Here is a 17,564-nt window from a genome sequence, read left to right as displayed (position 1 = left end):
GTTTCCTCCATAATTAATTCATACTTATAACACACCAAGGGATTGTGTTCTAAAATACGATGAATGTTTTTACACACATTTTTTTTCAAATTCTTAAATCGTGTCTTTTTTAAATCAAGATTGGCATTTTTAAATTAAGGTTTGCTTAAAGTAGACTAGAGATGGAGATCGATAAAACCCAAACAAAACCACAGATTCTCGCCTTAGTCCTTATTTGTAGCTCCTCTTGCCCTCTCATATTTTTTTAACCAGAATTTCTATCCAGAACCAAATGGAGGAAAGATTTCCAACAGTCCAAAAAGCTGTTTCCTCGGTTTTTTGAGGGCAAACTTCCTTTTTTCAAATCATTAGATGATAAAGGCCTAGAAGCAGGGAAAGATTTCCAGTGAAAGAGCCAGAGATCAAATAAGACCTCCTGTGCTTTCGCCTTTGAACCACCCTTGTCCTTACTTTCTCACTGCCCTGGACTCCACAACTCAGGACACAGGGGCACCAAAGAGTGGCCTTCTCCTTCCATCAACAACCTCATACTAGACCCCACAGAATTGCCTGGCCAGCCTGCCCCTCCTGCTCAAGTTCCCCATCCTCGCACGAACCTCCTCCCCAGCTCTTGTCGGCTACAGTGGTGACGTAAGGGGCTTGGAGGCAGGAGAACCTGAGTTTGGGAGGAAGCTCCGACAAAGCAGAGTTAAGCACTCAGAATGCGCAGGCTCCACCCTGAAATCCGCCCCGCAGTCCGGCCCTGGACAGGTGAAAATAAATAAATAAAGGCAGGCTCTATCAAAATGGAGTCGGGAAGCCCGGAAGGGGGCGCTCTCACACAATGCCACTCCTTGCCGCAGGCATAACCCGTAGAAAGAAGGTAGAACAGAACTGTCTTGGCAAGGGAGGACATTTTTTACATAGAAATTTCATCTGCTTTTAAGAAAAAGAAGGAAGATCCATGCCTGCCCCAGCAACAATGGACTAACCACCGCTTGTAGCCAATGAGAAACTGCCACAACTTCAAACTCTTGTTCTTCTCCAATGAACTTTTGTTCAAAGCCACCCTCCCCAGTTTCCTCCTCTCTTCTATAAAAGCAAGTCCCTCTCCTTTGTTCTCACGGCTTACCTGTGAATCACCTTTGTTTCCTTGCCCCAAGTTGCCCTTCCTCTGCTTTCCCGAATAAATTCATTTTGCTAGTAAAATGATTATTTTACTTTTAAAATTGACAAGAGCAGCAACAAAGTAACAATTGGTTCAGAGGCTGACAAAGAAAACAGAAATAAATGAAAAAGGACTCCGGTTAATCAACAAAATTAAGTTAATCAACAAAATAGATCGCTGTTCCTAAATAACCAAAAAATTAGCGAAGTGGTAATTAAATTTGATTTTAAAACTTGTTTGTAAGGCTTTCAGACATACCTACTGCCCACAGAGCACTGGAGGGCATCTGCTGGGATCCTTGCCAACCTGGACCAGGAAACCAGTCTTAGTGCCAGAGAGCTCCCAATGATCATAAAGACTTTTCCTAAGGCCTGCATAGCTGTGCCTACTAAATGTTCTATTCCCAAGAATCAATGAAGCTTACTGCTCCAAATTACTGCATTTTAAAAGTACCAAATAAAATGAATGGGGTGATGACACAGAGAAAAGAAAACATTTAAGGATAATGAGCACAGAGCCCCGAGCTTCATCCTAGACAGGGGAGGGTGGGGGGAAAGGTCAGTAAATTGAGCACACAAATAATAGTCCTTGCAAATCATCTCCTAATTAATCCTCATCCAGCCAAAATGTACTGGTGTAACCTTTTCATCCTGGGTTTCTCACAATATTTACAAACCACTGCCTCTCAATGGGAATGGAAAATACACCCATTCTGGAATCTTCAGGACTGAGTACAGTATGCTCCTCCATGTGCTCCTGCAGGATAGGGTTAGAGGGTGCCTGGCACAGCCCCTCTTCCTGCTGAGAACCATGGCGTCAGATCATACCATCAGAAACCACAACCCTATCACTTAGGACTATTGTCTGCATTTTCAGTGCCAGAGTTATGTGAACTTCATGGCAAAGGGTTTCGGGGTTTGTTTTGTTTTCAAATAATAGTAATATAACTGATCCTTCTAAAACAATAGAGCTGACCTCAATAAAAAAACAGATCTCACTTAGATCCTCCCCAAGAGTGTAATTGGTGATATGTTAGAAAACCTTGTCAAAAAGCAATTTAATCCAGAAGGTAAATCCACCGAAGGGAGATGCTGAGAAAAAAGAACATTCCAGAAGGCACTCAGGTAGAACTTCCAAAGCAATATTCAAAATGCATAATTTCTCAAGATAAGTATATTGATAATCAACTTAAAGCTTTGAAAACCTCAATTTGGAAACGCTGTGAGGAAGTGCAGCTCATATCGCCTACCTGATATTGTCATTGGAAACTCCTGTAGTGCTGAGCTGGCCCCACTGTAAACCAAAATTGCAGAAAATAAAGCAGTAGCCTGAGTTTTTGCATCACACCCGCATAATCCCAGGTCCACTCCAGCCAGCACACACCGCTCTACCGACAGGGTCTATCACTTTCAAATATTATCACACGAAGAATCAGAGAACCATGGAAAATCGAGAGGGGGAGGTACAGTAGGAAGAGGAAGGGCTTAGACAGCAGCCAGATTATCATCACTGTGGTGTTGACCTGAAGAATTGTAATAAATAACATTTATTACATGCTTTCTGTGTGTCAGACACTTTTAAGTGCATTATACTTTTAATCTATTTAGCCTCCATGACAACCCCTTGAGGTATGTGCTATTGCTATAGCAGTATTATAGACGAGGAAACTGAAGCACAGAAAGTTCCAATAATTCTCTTAAGGTCACACAGCCAGGAAGACTGTGGATTCCTCGAGAGCAGAGTTGATATTTCATTCAACAGTATATCCCATGTAAAATATGAGTTTGTTGAAAAGAATCAGGCTGAATTGAATACTTTGAAGAAGGTAGAGGAGATTGCCTGGGGCTGCAGAAGGGAAAGGGGACCCTGGCCAAATATGCCACGAGCAACACCAGGATTTAGGGTGGCATATTCATTAGATAGCCTTGTGTCTAGAGGTACAGCACATTGGAGGTGCACATAAGCCTCCATCTCCTCTTGACATTGCCCTTTCTTGAATGGTGGGTGATGATGACAAGTATTAAGCAGTGTGTCCTGCTGCTGCGGGTTTATTTAAATTTAATCCAACAAATATGTATTGAGCATGTGAGCAAGGCACTGCACTAGAAGCCATGGGGGACAGAACACGTGTCCCTGCCCAGCCAGAGTTTAAAATAGAAGGAAGGAATAAGGAACAGTTTAATCTCAGAACTGCAGCCCAGATACTTGTCCAGGTGGGACCCTGAACTTGACCCACATGTGGCAGACTGGATTCCAACTGCACTTCCCACACACCTTCCCCTAAAGAAGAAGGAAAGGTTCCGTGTGGCAGACCTTGGCTCTGGAGAAGCCACGCCGATTAACAGAGAGCTGGCAAGAAGCCTAGGGTAGGAATGAAAAATGGTCCCGGTCGCTGATGTGCCTGTTGCTAGAGCTGAAGACTTTCCAGTGTGGACTCAGCTTTCTACCATGCAAGAGGGGCTGGGACTCAAGTCCACTTTCTGATCATGCCAACACTGAAAAAGAGAGAAAACACCTCCATACCGAAAGTCTTTTACAACAGCACAAGGCTGCACCCATGGTTTGGAGAATTAGACCCTGTTATAGCAAATTGCAGCTGGGGCAACACCGCCACCCGTTACTGGAGAAGCTCATGCTCCTGAGGTACCCCGAGAGGGCACTGAATTCTCACTTGAGGGAAGCTGATTTGAGAGGAGGAAGAGAAGCAAGCTGGTCTACAAGGCAACCTGCCCACATGGGGGGCTGTTCTGGTTTTACAGTTAGTATCCATACTGAGCAGAGTAATTTAAAGATAAAGAATTGGATGACGACCTATTATAATTTGTCATTGTTAAAAAATGAAAGTGATTGGGTAAGTAGACAGGACAAATGCATGCAAGATAATATTGACAGCATGTTGACTAATCAAACACCCAGTCATCTTACCTGCCACGAGTGAGAATTTGGTTAAACATTTTGATGATGTACAGACTAGCTCGTGGAGGGATTTGTTCCCAGGTAATTGGCAGGAACCGAAGCTCATTAAATTAGCTCTCATCTGACATGCCAAATGATACTCACAGTTGATCCGTCAGATCATCAGCAAGCAATTGTTTATCTCTTCCACGAGCCAGGATGATAAATAAGCAATTTTAGCCAAAAGGGTTAAGGCCAGTGCCAATCATTATTCACGCAGCAATTTAACTGATTCTGTGGCAATCAATACCATGCCTTGAAAATGCAATACAGCAGTTTCTTCCACATTGTGGGACCCTTTCTGTGACTATTCTGCCAGAATACAAACAAACAAAATACTAAATAAAGACAGGTCTCAAATGTAGTATTTGTCATCTGATTTTAAGGGAGCGGAGAAATCAGTAAACCTGGAGGCATTTATGTTGGGCAGTTGCATAAACGAGCGGGTACATGAAGAGAGCTCACACCCAGATTATTGGGGTCACCAGTAAGAAATCATGAAAGGTGGCAGCAGAGAGATGGCAGAGGCTGGTTTAATGCCTACACCAAGCTTATCAACCTGAGATCAGAAAGCCTGAGATGATGATGGATAAAGCAGCTCTCAAAGGCTACTTTTTGCTCTCCATTTCTATGCACTTGAGATCAAGGTGTCCACCAGAGATTAGCTTCTGGACCACCACAATATCATATTCACTTAGCTGATTGCCATAGCTGGCCCTTGTCCCATAATAAATGCTATTTCCTTTTCCGACCTCGTCTCATCTTGCCTCAGGCTCCTGACATTATGGCCAGAGTCAAAGCTGTTGGGACAGCATCTCCCCTCATGGAACAAGTAACCAAAATAGAAAGAGTAACAAGGGAAGCAACTGCAAAGGAGGAATTTAAAATCTCAGAACTGCAGCCCAGAAACTCAGTCATCAGCATGCCACTTAGCGAGACAAGCACTAAGTGGGATAAAAGCACTGAGATGGATCCATCCCGAGTCTTGATTTCCCTCTCACTGGAACAGGTAGACGTCTACCTAGTTTGTGCATTATCTGGGATTTTTGCTGCTGCTTCTTACCTTGACTGAGAGTTGTGGTCACTTAGCTGCTTCATTCCTCATCTGGTCTGGGGCATTCAAGAAGCAGAAATTCAAGCCAGTAACAGCCTCCTCAAATGTTGCCTGTGCTGATAAAATATTCAGAGCAAAAGAGGATTGAAGCTGTTGCCCAACATGAGGTTTTAGGGACGTTTCACTCTTCCCATCCCCTGTGTTTTCCTTGGCCTCCCAATTGAGGTAATCAAAATTTGATCATAAATCTCCTTGGTTAAGAGCTCTCCTTATGTATGATATGTTCCAGTAATCACGGTGCTAATCAAAAGCCGTGAGGAAAAAGCAGTACAATAGGTCTTTAAAGCAATATATGTAATTAATGTGGCCATAATATTTATAATCTATATTCATAATTAAAATAATAAATACTATACACAAAGCCCTTTCTCTGGGATCTTGTAGGACACTCAGTGACAAAGGCCTGCACGGAGTCAGTGGTCATGGAGCGATAGGAAAAAGCATGGGGACTGGCCAGATTCTCATCGCAGGGAGAAGTTAAATGGAGTGAGAGTGGAAAGAGTCAAGAATTATCCCCAAGTCTCTGACCTAAATAACTGAGTAGATGAGGCATCAAGATGGTCTGAGACACGGGGCACCTGCGTGGCTTAGTCAGTTAAGCGTCTGCCTTCAGCTCAGGTCATGATCCCAGGGTCCTCAGATCAAGCCCAAGGTCAGGAGCCTGCTTCTCCCTCTCCTCCCTGCTCATGTTCTCTCTCTCTCTCTCTCTCGCTCTCTCTCTCTCTCAAATAAATAAATGGAATCTTAAAAAAAAGATGGTCTGAGACAGGTGAGAGGGAGAAGTTTAGAGTGTATTGAGTTTAAGATGCCAGTGGGACTTTTAGATGGAGAGATCCAAAAATCAGTTAAATATTTGGGCCTAGAGTTCAAGAGAGTTGTGAGCTGGAGGGGCAGACTGGGAAGCTGACAACACAAGGTTAATCCTGGAGCCAATACAAGTGAATGAGGGGGCACATAAAGATAGAATAGGGCAAAAAGCAAACCTCTATTAGTACCACATTTAAGGAGCCAACCAGGGAAAAGCAGTCATCCAAAGGAGGCTGAAATGGGATGAGAAACTAGTATTGGGGAAACCTCCAGAACCATTCAAAGGGGGTTCACAACTTTCTGGGGAAAAAAAATGCCAGGCCCCCTACCATTAATAAATATGTATATCAATATGCAATGTAATCGGGTCTCAGCTCCCCCATCCCCACCAAAGGCCCCCTTTCTGCTCCTCCCTCTGTAAAAACCAAAGAAAGAGTTTCAAAAATGGATAATCACAGTCTTATGTTTCCATGAGTCAAATAAGAAGAATAAAAAAAAAATTCCACTGACTTTGAAAAGACGGAAATTATTAGAAAATTCAAGGAGTTAATTTCCAGGAAATAATGAAAGTAAAAGCCAATTGCAACAGGCTGGGAAGTTAGAAAGAGAAGAGAAGGAGAAAGCAAAGTAGAGGGAGAGACTTTTGTTCTTTTTTTTCTGTTTTTCAGATTAAAGACCTAAGCATGTTTATAGTCTGTGAGGAAGATGCAGTGGGGGAGGGGGTTCTTTTAGAAATAAGTGACAGATACATAGATGATAGAGAGATTGAGATTGGCAAAGAAACAATGGAAGGGGAGCAAAAGCAAGGGATTAGCCTTGGAAGGGAAAAGGGCTCCCTCTTCATGAACAGCTCCAGGCAAGTAAATATGATTGATAGAACCACACAGCGACAGGAGAGGGGTTGTCCATGCTGTGAGGACTGGGAGAGAGAGAGTGGACCTGGGAGGATATGAATATTGCCTTGTGTTTCAAAGGGGCCTATTCATGTGGGAAATCATACATTTACAGGGATACCAGTGCAGGCAGCTACATGAGTACAGCAGTTTGAGATGCAGGAGCCAAGATGACACATGGTCCGACTGAGCCACGTTGGGGGTTCACAAAGCATATTTCGTAAAAGGACAGGCCAGCAGGAACATGGCGAACACTAGCAGGCAAGAAGTGAGCTGTCTAATATGCAGGGCTGCTATCGTTCTTGCTATTGCTGTTTCTCCTTTGCCCGGCACACATCCATGCAAACTAGAACTTCAGCAAGTTCCCCTTCTCGGTAGGTTGCTGCCAATGACGCTTGCCACCTTGTACGCAAACGTGGTTCCCTTCTCTCTGCATGCCATCAACTCTCCTTTGTGTTCCAATGGTGAGGGAGATTATGCGGACCACCCTGGCTTTCTGACAGGCTACCAGGCTACGTACAACCAGAAAAAGTCTCTTCCAAGGTGTAGAAATCATTGACTAGAACACTTCCTGTGTCACACCACCAAGCATCCCTCCGGCTGAAGCCACCCGGATCTTACTGTCAAACTGTTTCAATCCCACTCTGTGTGGGCCAGACTTACAAACAGGAGCAGACCATCAATGGAGCCCTTAACAAATGTCTAATGGGTTCTCAGCCTTGCGCTAACAGTGGGATTAGCAAGGGAGCCTACAGAGACTGATTATTTCCTCCTAGGCTTGGCCATAATCCAGCCTTTACCTGGCTCTCTGCTCACCCCGCAACCTTTGAATACAAATTCAGTTTCTCAAGTATCTTAATAAGAAGAAAAGAGTACACTGGATAATGAACACAAAATCAACCACTGGAAGGGCAGCCCCCATTGTGAAATAATAAATTGGCATTCCGGTTTATACGTAATTTTTTAAGCATAGCATCACAACCATTTTTACAGCTCCTACATGACACTGGATATTTGCTTTTCCCCTCCTTTCTCCCACAGGTGGACACTTGGGGGCCCAGCATCCTAGGTGTAGACTGGAGATGGACACTCCAAGAGCTCTGGCCAGGAGAGAGATATCCCTTGTCCAAAGGCTACGTGCTTGGAGATGGTTTGAGGAGGTAATAAGGAGAGGGCATGTATTCTAAAATGATATCTCAAGAACACAGCAAATGAAAAATCCAAGAATATCCAATGAATAGTCTATAGTTAGGCAGAGAGAGAAAATCAAGTATGAAGAGAAAGAGGCAGAATACGGGCAATCTAGACAGGAGAAGAGGAGAAGAGACAAAACCTAAAACATAGCCCAGAGCCAATGAGAGCACAGCTTCTGGACCTTTCCTTTCGATAAGTTACCTGTAGTTTGGGTCATGGGATACAAGGGTCCTATAGAGCAAGGATGCAGCCTAGTTATTGCATGCTTTACTTATGTATATTATCTCTAATTTTTACAACCCTAAAAGGTAAAAAAAAAAAAAAACTTACCTATTTCCATTGTAGAAATGATAAAATTGAAACTAAGTATTGAAGTAAGTGGCAGAGCCATGATTCATATTCACATCATCTATTTGCCTTCAATACTGTGCTCTTACTACAATGCCAAGCTGCCTAGGTCTTCCTTAAAGTACATCAGTCCCCCTCAGCCTGAAAAATTCTCCATATACTGAAACCTGTCCATATATCTGTGAACCTGAAAAGTTTAGGGCCAAACCCCAGATGGCTGTGATTCCACCCAGACACCCTCTCCCTACGAGGCAAAGCCACATGGGGACATCTCTGCCATCAAGCAAACTCCAGTGGCTTTTCTAGGTACAGCACCATGTTTTCACTGACTACCACAAGGTGCAGCAACCCTGGCCTAGGACAACATATAAATGAATTCAAAGCCAGGAGATCTCATTTAAACCCTTAACTTCAATTTGATCCATCATATAGGCTGCTTCCATAATCCTTGTATATGTATATCTTGTATATGTGGCTGATAAGGTATGAATGAATCAATATCAATACATCCCCAATAGTAGAAAATAAGCAGTGGTAGATCTAATCATCTTTCTGTAGAGTAAAATACAGTACTACTACTATGTATTATTATCACTGTTATTAATATGTATTACTGTCGAATGCATTAGGGTGGAAAAATAATCAGAGCTCATTGAAAAGTACACTGGCAAAAACCAAAAACAAAATCTTTGTCTCTCCTTGGTATCAACTAACAACTAATTTTTATAAAGATCTGGGCTTTTAAATGGAAAAAAAATTGGCCTGTGAAAGTTATTCTAATAAAAAGTTATCAAGTTAAGGGATAATTCTGCAATTTGAAACCAACAGTCAATGTTATATGTAATTGTGAAACATTAGAGCATTTTTTATTGACAGCCAGTAGAGAACCACTAAAAGTTTTTTAAGAAGTATGATGTGGGGATCAAAATTGATGCCTTAATAATTTGAATTTTGCAGTAGCATAATGTATGAATGAAAATGGAAGGAGGAATGGAGGCAAGGATGCCAATTATTAACGTAAGTGTAGAGATTTCTGGGTAAGAAGGTAGAGTAGCTCCTACAAACACCCCTCAGCCCCACCTCACAACCACTACCACTGTGACCTCAAAATATAAACAGATAACAGCAGAAAAACAACAACAGGTAAAATAAGAAGAGAAACTCTTTAAAAGACATTGTTACACTCAAAATCAAGATAAATCTCTCCACGGATGAGAAACAGGAGGCAAACTAAACTCATGACGGGGTGTGAAGACAGAACATTTCCCAGGGGAGGAAGACCAGGGCTCGGATGGGGCCGCCCCACCAGGAATGCCTCCTAAAGCCCTGGGTCTGCACCTGGGCCGCCCCACCAGGAATGCAGCCTAAAGCCCTGGGTCTGCACCTGGGCCGCCCCACCAGGAATGCCGCCTAAAGCCCTGGGTCTGCACCTGGGCCGCCCCACCAGGAATGCCGCCTAAAGCCCTGGGTCTGCACCTGGGCCGCCCCACCAGGAATGCCGCCTAAAGCCCTGGGTCTGCACCTGGGCCGCCCCACCAGGAATGCCGCCTAAAGCCCTGGGTCTGCACCTGGGCCGCCCCACCAGGAATGCCGCCTAAAGCCCTGGGTCTGCACCGGTAGTATCTCCTCAGAGCAACACCGTAAGCTGCTCATGTGATGTAAGATCTGGTTCTGGGCCCGTCTCCGAAAGGCAGCTACAAAATCCTTAAGAAAGGATGAGCTCAGGAAGAAAACAAACACAGATAAAATCCAGACGTTTCCACCCCAAATGGGTTTGGAAATGAAAATTTCAAAGCACATAAAGAAAATTCACCTCATCAAAAACAGTCAACAAACTCAAAGCACAGAAGAATTCACTTTTATTTTGGAAATGGAAACAATGGTACGATCTAAAAAAAACATTGAAGATCCTCAGAAATGTTTTCTTTTAAAACAACAGGATATTATAAAATAAAAACAAGGAGTTATCGTTCAAGCACAGGAATATTTTTTAAAGATTTAGAAATCCTAGAAAGGAATATATTTGCTGCAATTTTATAAAACTCCTCAGCAGACAGGTAAATTTAACTCGTCAGAGTCAAAAACAAAATTGGTGCATTTGTAGATAAAACTAGTGCAACAGCAGCTGAAGCTAGATATTGACAAATACCCAGGTGAGGTGATGGTGACAGGAATGTAAAAAAGAAAAAACATTCTGAAAACAGAAATAACTAGGCTACATTGCTGTGAGGTAGCATTCATTAAGATTTAGTTCTGTCTCACCAATGAAATAGCCAAAGGTCAACTGTGATGATGACCACTTGAAATTCTTCCATTTATGGAGCTCCATTCATGTGGCTGGAATGCAGCAGAGGGGTGAAAAGTTGAGGATTAGGTCCTCAGTTCTGTCCATCACCCACCATCTAAAATAAAGTGAGTTTACAATAAAATTCTTCACCATTCATGTCTGTAACAAGAAGAAATTTTTTTGAAGTTTTATTTATTCAAATGATCTCTACACCCAATGTGGGGCTCAAACTCACAACCCCAGAGATCAAGAGTCACCTGCTCTTCTGAGTGAGTCAGCCAGGAGCCCCAAAAAATCGAAGGATCAAGTAAGTTCATCAGAACTCTCCTGATTATCAGATTGTTTTCCACTTAAGTCTGATTAAATAAATTTCCAAATAAAGTTTGTCATAAAATATTTATTATAGACTTATACATGTATTATATCATATGTATTACATAAATATTACTCTATTTTCTCTTATAAAATTTTTAAAAATATCCTTCATTATGTCCATAAATTGATTACAGAATGATGAGGGTCAAGACAATAAAAATTCCTAAAAAAAAGACTAACAAAATTACAGCTTATTTGAAAAGTGAAATTTTTCAGTAAGGATGTGATAGAGAAAATAGATTTATAATATTTATGTTAAAACAAAATTTTAAAATAAGATTGAATTACCTTGAAAAAACAATGTAATACATGATCTTCAAGAGAAACGTTTTTCCAGCTCTACCACTAAAAGTGTCCAAGAAAGAAAGCAGTATTTTTGCCCACTACCAACTCAACTTCATGCACACCCAGGGTACTCAGATTTTAGTCTCTAATATTATCTTTACTACAAAGAATCAAAGCTCGTTTCAGGGTGATGATTCTATATTCTGAGGCAGGAAAATATCAGGACAGACTTGGAACATCCTGCTGATGCCAGTCAGTAATTAGGGATGTTCTCAAGGGCAGCGGACAGTGTACTGAAAAGATAGAAGGGACAGTTTTCAAAGTCTCCCTGGCTGGTCCACCCCTGAGTGCCATCCCTGGAGTTGACAGTCTGAGATGAGGGCTGAGACAGAGCAGGAACGCAGAGGGCTCTCTGACTCTTAACAGGGGACTTTTTAGGGGGAGGTATCTGTCCAGCCCGCCGAAGAACCTATCAAAGCATCCCACAGCACCCGCACTACAGAGCCAGCATTTGGATGGCTGATCCATCACAGAGAAAGAGCAAGAACCAGTGGAAAGGACAGCATCAGTCTTGAGATGGGCATGCATGCAACTACAACAAAGACTCTGAGCATGGAGTTACAAGGAAATGGTTTTGTTCTCTTGTTCTTCCTTGCCCCTACACCAGAGCAGTAAGCAACAGGGAAGGAAAGAGGTGTATGATGGAGCAAATTATGCAACACAGACAGGGGCGCGTGCGCGCGCGTGCACACACACACACGCACACACACGCGCACACACACACACACACACTCTCTCTCTCTCTCTCTCTCTCTCTCTCTCTCTCTCTCTCTCTCTCTCTCTCCAAGCTGCCAGAGTCCCAAGACTAATCTGTACTGAAGGAAGATGAATGCTTAAGATCAAATAGGAGATTAAATTTTTAAATGAAAGGGACTAAATTTTAATAACCAAAATGAGACTCTCTTAATAACTAAAAGTGACTGAGAAGGTTGAGAATCAGTGGGAGCTGTTATCAAGGCAGCTCAGGATGCAGGAAATAGAAAGATAAAGCCCACGATAGCAGTGATTGGAGTACAGAGCACTGTGATAGCAGTTTATATTTCAACAAATTGAAATTCTTGAATCATACCGCTTAAGTAAGATGTAGAATTTGAACACTAAGAAAGTGTAAATAAAAGAGATTCACCTCCAGACACACACACAAAAATCTTTGGACAACACATAAAATATAACTCATTATTTAATAGCCCTTTATATTTAATAGTCATGTTTAGACAGTTGTTTTGTTTTTTTTTTTGTAACTAAAGAGGCTAATTGTGTCTACGTTCCTGTACTATTTGAGATAGGTTGTTTACTATGGAAACTGCAACTGCAACTTATTTTAAAAACATATACAAAGTATCTTCATCTATAGATAATAAGCAGAAATTCAAGTGATACACACATATTTAGCTTGTAGAATAAAACTACCAGGCATTTTCCTCTGTACGTGTGTCAGTATATGCCATCCTCTTACCCCCAACCTCAAAGTTGTTAGGACCAATAAGTTATCTTAAAATATTGTCTTAGACATGTTTGGTTCTACTCAGTGTTTTGCCAGTCCATTTCCCTTTACAAACAATGTACTAACACTCCTTCATATGTCCTCCTTCAACAATAGAATATGGGTAACAGAGCCCTAGCTCTATTTTAACATTAATTGTAATATTATGATTTTTCACTTGTTGCTTCCATCCAAGGCATTTTGAGGTTTGATAAATCATAATGGACATAAATTAACCTCATATAAGTAATGCAGACTTGCTGTTGGAAGTAAAGGCATAATTAGCATTTTTATACTAAATACAGATTCACTTTGTAAGCTCTTTGGAAATATATTTTAAAATGCATATTGGCAGCAGGGTTTGAGTTTTACAAATATAAATGCATCCTTTAATAATGAGAAATTACCATGGATTTTATACGTTGAATGTATAATTAATAGACACCTTTAAAATACTCTATTTAGAAAAAGCTTAATGCCTTGAGGAAAAAGGAGGTAAATGATTGAGCTGTGATTTGGTAGGAAAACCTGAAAAAGAATGAAAGCTCCCTATTCAAGTGACTCCCTCTACTCTGATAGAATGGCTAGCCACAGAGCCACCAGAGTCTGGTTTGATTTTTAGTCCCTCATTTATAACATGGAAGCCTGAGCAAGACACATACCTCCCTCAAGCTTCGGTTTCATCATCAGTAAAGTAGTCTACTTCACAGTGCTTTTATAAGGGTCAAAGAAGTGACGGCATACCAGAGTTATAATCATTATCATCATAATCACTGTATATAATATATTCCCCCCAAACATCTTAGCTACCAGAAGGTCTCTCAAGATATAGAAAACTTAAATCTGGGAAACTGTAGCCACCATTTATTAAACACTTATACATCAGGTATTGTGCTAAACACTGTATGTGTGTCATCTCATTTGTCCCTTACCACACCGGTGTTATCCCCATTTTACAGCTGAGGAAATCAAGATCCAAAGAGGGAAGTAACTTGTTTACAGTCACCCAGCTGGTAACTGATGGGTCGACACCCGGGTCGACTCCCTCCTCACAAACACTGGTCCAGTTTTACCAACCCCACTCATCACATGCACACTCTTCAGTCATTGTTCAGAACAAAATACTCAGTAAATTCTAAAGCTAGAAAGAATACAGTCTATTCAGGGCATAGTTAATCCCCTTGCTATGCTACCACCCCCAGCAATGAGCATGATGGGCTGGAAGGAGTCACCAAGCCACTAGCTTGACTCTGAGCTTCGGGGGTGAGGGGTGGATCTTTCCCTCTTGTTCACCATGGAACCCCCCCGGCAAATGGCAATGCTCATTTGGTAAATATTTCATGTTATAGCCGAATTCCTGGAAAACACGCACCACTGAAAAAAAATTCTTGTCTGGCTAGTCTTCACATTACTAATAGAGGAAGTAAAGTCTGGAAGATGAGACAGAACAGAATGTACCGGATTGCCCGCTAGCCCAGGAGCCTGAGAATGGAGGCATTCCCACAGCTCCTTAGTCCCAGCAGCCTGCATTTTCCATGTGAAGACACACCAGGGGTGAGGAATCAATGAAGGGCCTCTTCTTCTGGGAGCCAAGGATATGAGCAAGAGAGGGAGGAATGAGAAAAAACATTTCTCACCCTCGTCCTAAGTGACCAGTGCAGCAATGGAGTCCGTGCCACGGGACACGCTCGGGAAAAATGTTCATTGCAGAACCCAGATGCCAAAGTGAAGAAGGAATAGAGTACTTGGAGCAGCCACATCTGGCTTTTTGGCCAGCTTTCCACTCTGCGGTGCCAAGTCTCCCTGCACCTGCTCCTTAATTGTTTCACTAGTTACCGGTGAACTAAGTTTTACCCACTTTGACCACAAACTGCTCAGAACTTGGATAAACGTGCCACCATTACATCTCTTTTCAAGCCGCTGTGAACCTTTCCATAGAAATCAATATCAAAAAACTTTTAGCTTTAGGAGTTTAAAAAAAAGGGGGAGGGGGGAAAGAAATTCTCTATTCTGGACCACTGGCAGCTAAGTACCCTGATCACATACACAAATAATGATTTGGAAAACTGAAATAAAACTCTTTCTTGTCCTAAAGTAAGCACTCTCTTCCTGTAAATGAGCACAGGGTTCAAATGGTTAATCCAGTGGCTGTACAGTTAGGTAGGCCCTTAGGAAATTTAACCTACAAGGAGGCTTCGTTAAAACCCTCACCTTTAGCAGAGGGTTTTTGCACATCAGAAAAGTGAGATACATTTCATGGCTTTCCCTCTACACATTTTTATGCTACACCTTTCAGCAAAAGCTTTTACAATGATATTAAACATTAACTCTGTATGGGTTAATCCCAAGACACAGCATCAGCCTTAAGGTTAATAGTCCTTTTAATTAAAGGATAAGTCAGTTATTGAACACAGAAGCTAATCACAAAAGGATTACCACTGAAAATGAACATAGTCTGTGCAATTAGTCTGATAATTAAGACTTAAGTACTGGACAGAGATCAAAGTGCTTGTAATATGCAATAAAGTTCCTAGAGTTGTAAGGATATTCAAAATGTTAGCTTGTGCTTTATTGCACCTTCCATTTATCTTGGACCCATGATAGCAGCAAACACATTTCCCCAATGGATGTCAGCATGGGTAACTGCAACAGCTGTTACTACATAAGCCTGGTGTTTCTCACAATATGATTACTCTGTCAACGACGGCTGTAAAAGGTGGCATCTGCATTCATCAAACAGAGTTATCAATAAATGTAAAACCATACAACAATTAGAGATCTCAAAGGAAGAACAAATCCAACTAGAAAAAAAATGTCAACCACACTCTTTAATTACTAAGATTGTTAATCAATAAAATGCCTTCATAACTTTTAATTAAAATTTTATTTGAGCTGGATGTTTGGAGAATCTGATTCTTTGTTTTCATTACATTTAACAGTTGCACTACAAAAATCCTAGCGGCATCTGTGAGCGGCCATCCCCAGGAGGACACTTTATATCTGTAATTGCATATTGTCACCTACAGAGGGTGTTAAGAATCCTTGTTAAAAATAAAGGAAATAGGCGACATCTCACAGTAGCCATTATTATGGAGCAAATTACTAGGTAGAGCAATCCAGAAGCTGTCAAGAAAGGTTAGCAAAAAAGGGTGTGAGGGAATCACGCCATTCAGCAATTCATCATGAACCAAAACTAGGTCTAAAATAAAACCACCGCCAAAAAGGTATTGGTTTTATGAAGTAAAGACATTGCCTTTGTTTATAGCAATGAATAAAGATTAAGAGGCTACTGATGAAGGATGAAAAGATGAAATGATAAAAGAAAAATCAAGTGCTTTCATCACACTGATACACAAGCAAGACATAATGAGAACAAGTTAGAATTGCAAGATATAATGAGAACAAGTTAGAATTCCAAAGCTTTGTGCTGTATGCATTACTTTATCTTGAATTTATGTTCATAAGAGGCTGTGTAATTTATGTATCACCAGCCCCAGAAGTTGCCTGGTGAATCCCCATACCTTCATGTCAGTCTCTTCAAGCTGAATATAAGCCTCACTGTTAATGTTTTTAAATGGTCTCTTTTTTTACTTATAAAAAAAGAAAACTGATCTTGAATTTTTTCTCAATTGACTTTCCACAAGGATTTCATTTGACTCTCAATTCCAGCTCACATAAATAAATGAGGTTGACTATTGCTTATTTCATTGCTGAAATAATCAGCAATCTCTCCTTTCACACCTCTGAGTGCTGATCAAATACAGAATTTGGTGCTCAGAGTTCCACTCAGAGGCTTTCCTTTCCTTAACCTCAGCTTGGTTTCCTGGATTCCTATATGAGTAAGAATGGTTGTGAACGATAGCCAACCAATTCACCCAGTGCCCTAGAGGGCTGCCATCTCCCTAATTCAGAGCTCAAAGCAGGTAGAATGCACCCTCTGTAGGGGCCAAGGGCAGGCTGTCCCAAGTTGGGCCACTTTGGCCAGAAGATTATCTTGAGTTAAAAGCAATCAAAACCCAGCAGATTTAGGAAAAGCTTTTTACCTCCCTCACCTGCCTAAATATACATTGGAAAAGACAGCCTGTACCAAGAAGACAGCTCTTAAAAGAGATTCCTTTTTATCTAAGAAACTGGTCTTTATAACAGGCAACATTTGTTTTCCAAACATCTCTTCTCACCTTCCTGCTAATGGCCTTCCTCCCCTTTACATCCATAGACCCCTACCTCTCTTCTTCGCTCAGGATGACATATATACTTCATTTTGCTTGTCTTTGGAGATTCATGTCTGTATGGATACAGGAAATCAAATTTTATTTTCTCCTGTCAATCTATCTCACGTAAATTTAATGCTTAGTCCAGAGAGAAGACTCTTGGACAGAGTAAATTTTCTTCCTCCCCAACACCTCCATGTTTTTCTTCTCTCAGGAGAAGTTAAAGTGCAATCACCAGAGCACTGCTTGAAAGATCAACCAAGGAAAGCTGTTTTTGACCAACAGATCCCCAGCCCAACTTTGGTTCCAGCCATTGAAAAACCCTTGTACCTGGGGCGCAGGGGTGCAAGAGCACCTGGCTCCAGGGGTCCCAACCAGACCAAATTCAGCCACTTGCCGCTGACA

This window comes from Zalophus californianus, chromosome 3, assembly GCF_009762305.2.
Source record: "Zalophus californianus isolate mZalCal1 chromosome 3, mZalCal1.pri.v2, whole genome shotgun sequence".
NCBI classification, from domain to species: domain Eukaryota; kingdom Metazoa; phylum Chordata; class Mammalia; order Carnivora; family Otariidae; genus Zalophus; species Zalophus californianus.
The sequence above is the reverse complement of the archived record's forward strand: the minus strand, read 5'-3'. Positions refer to the sequence as shown.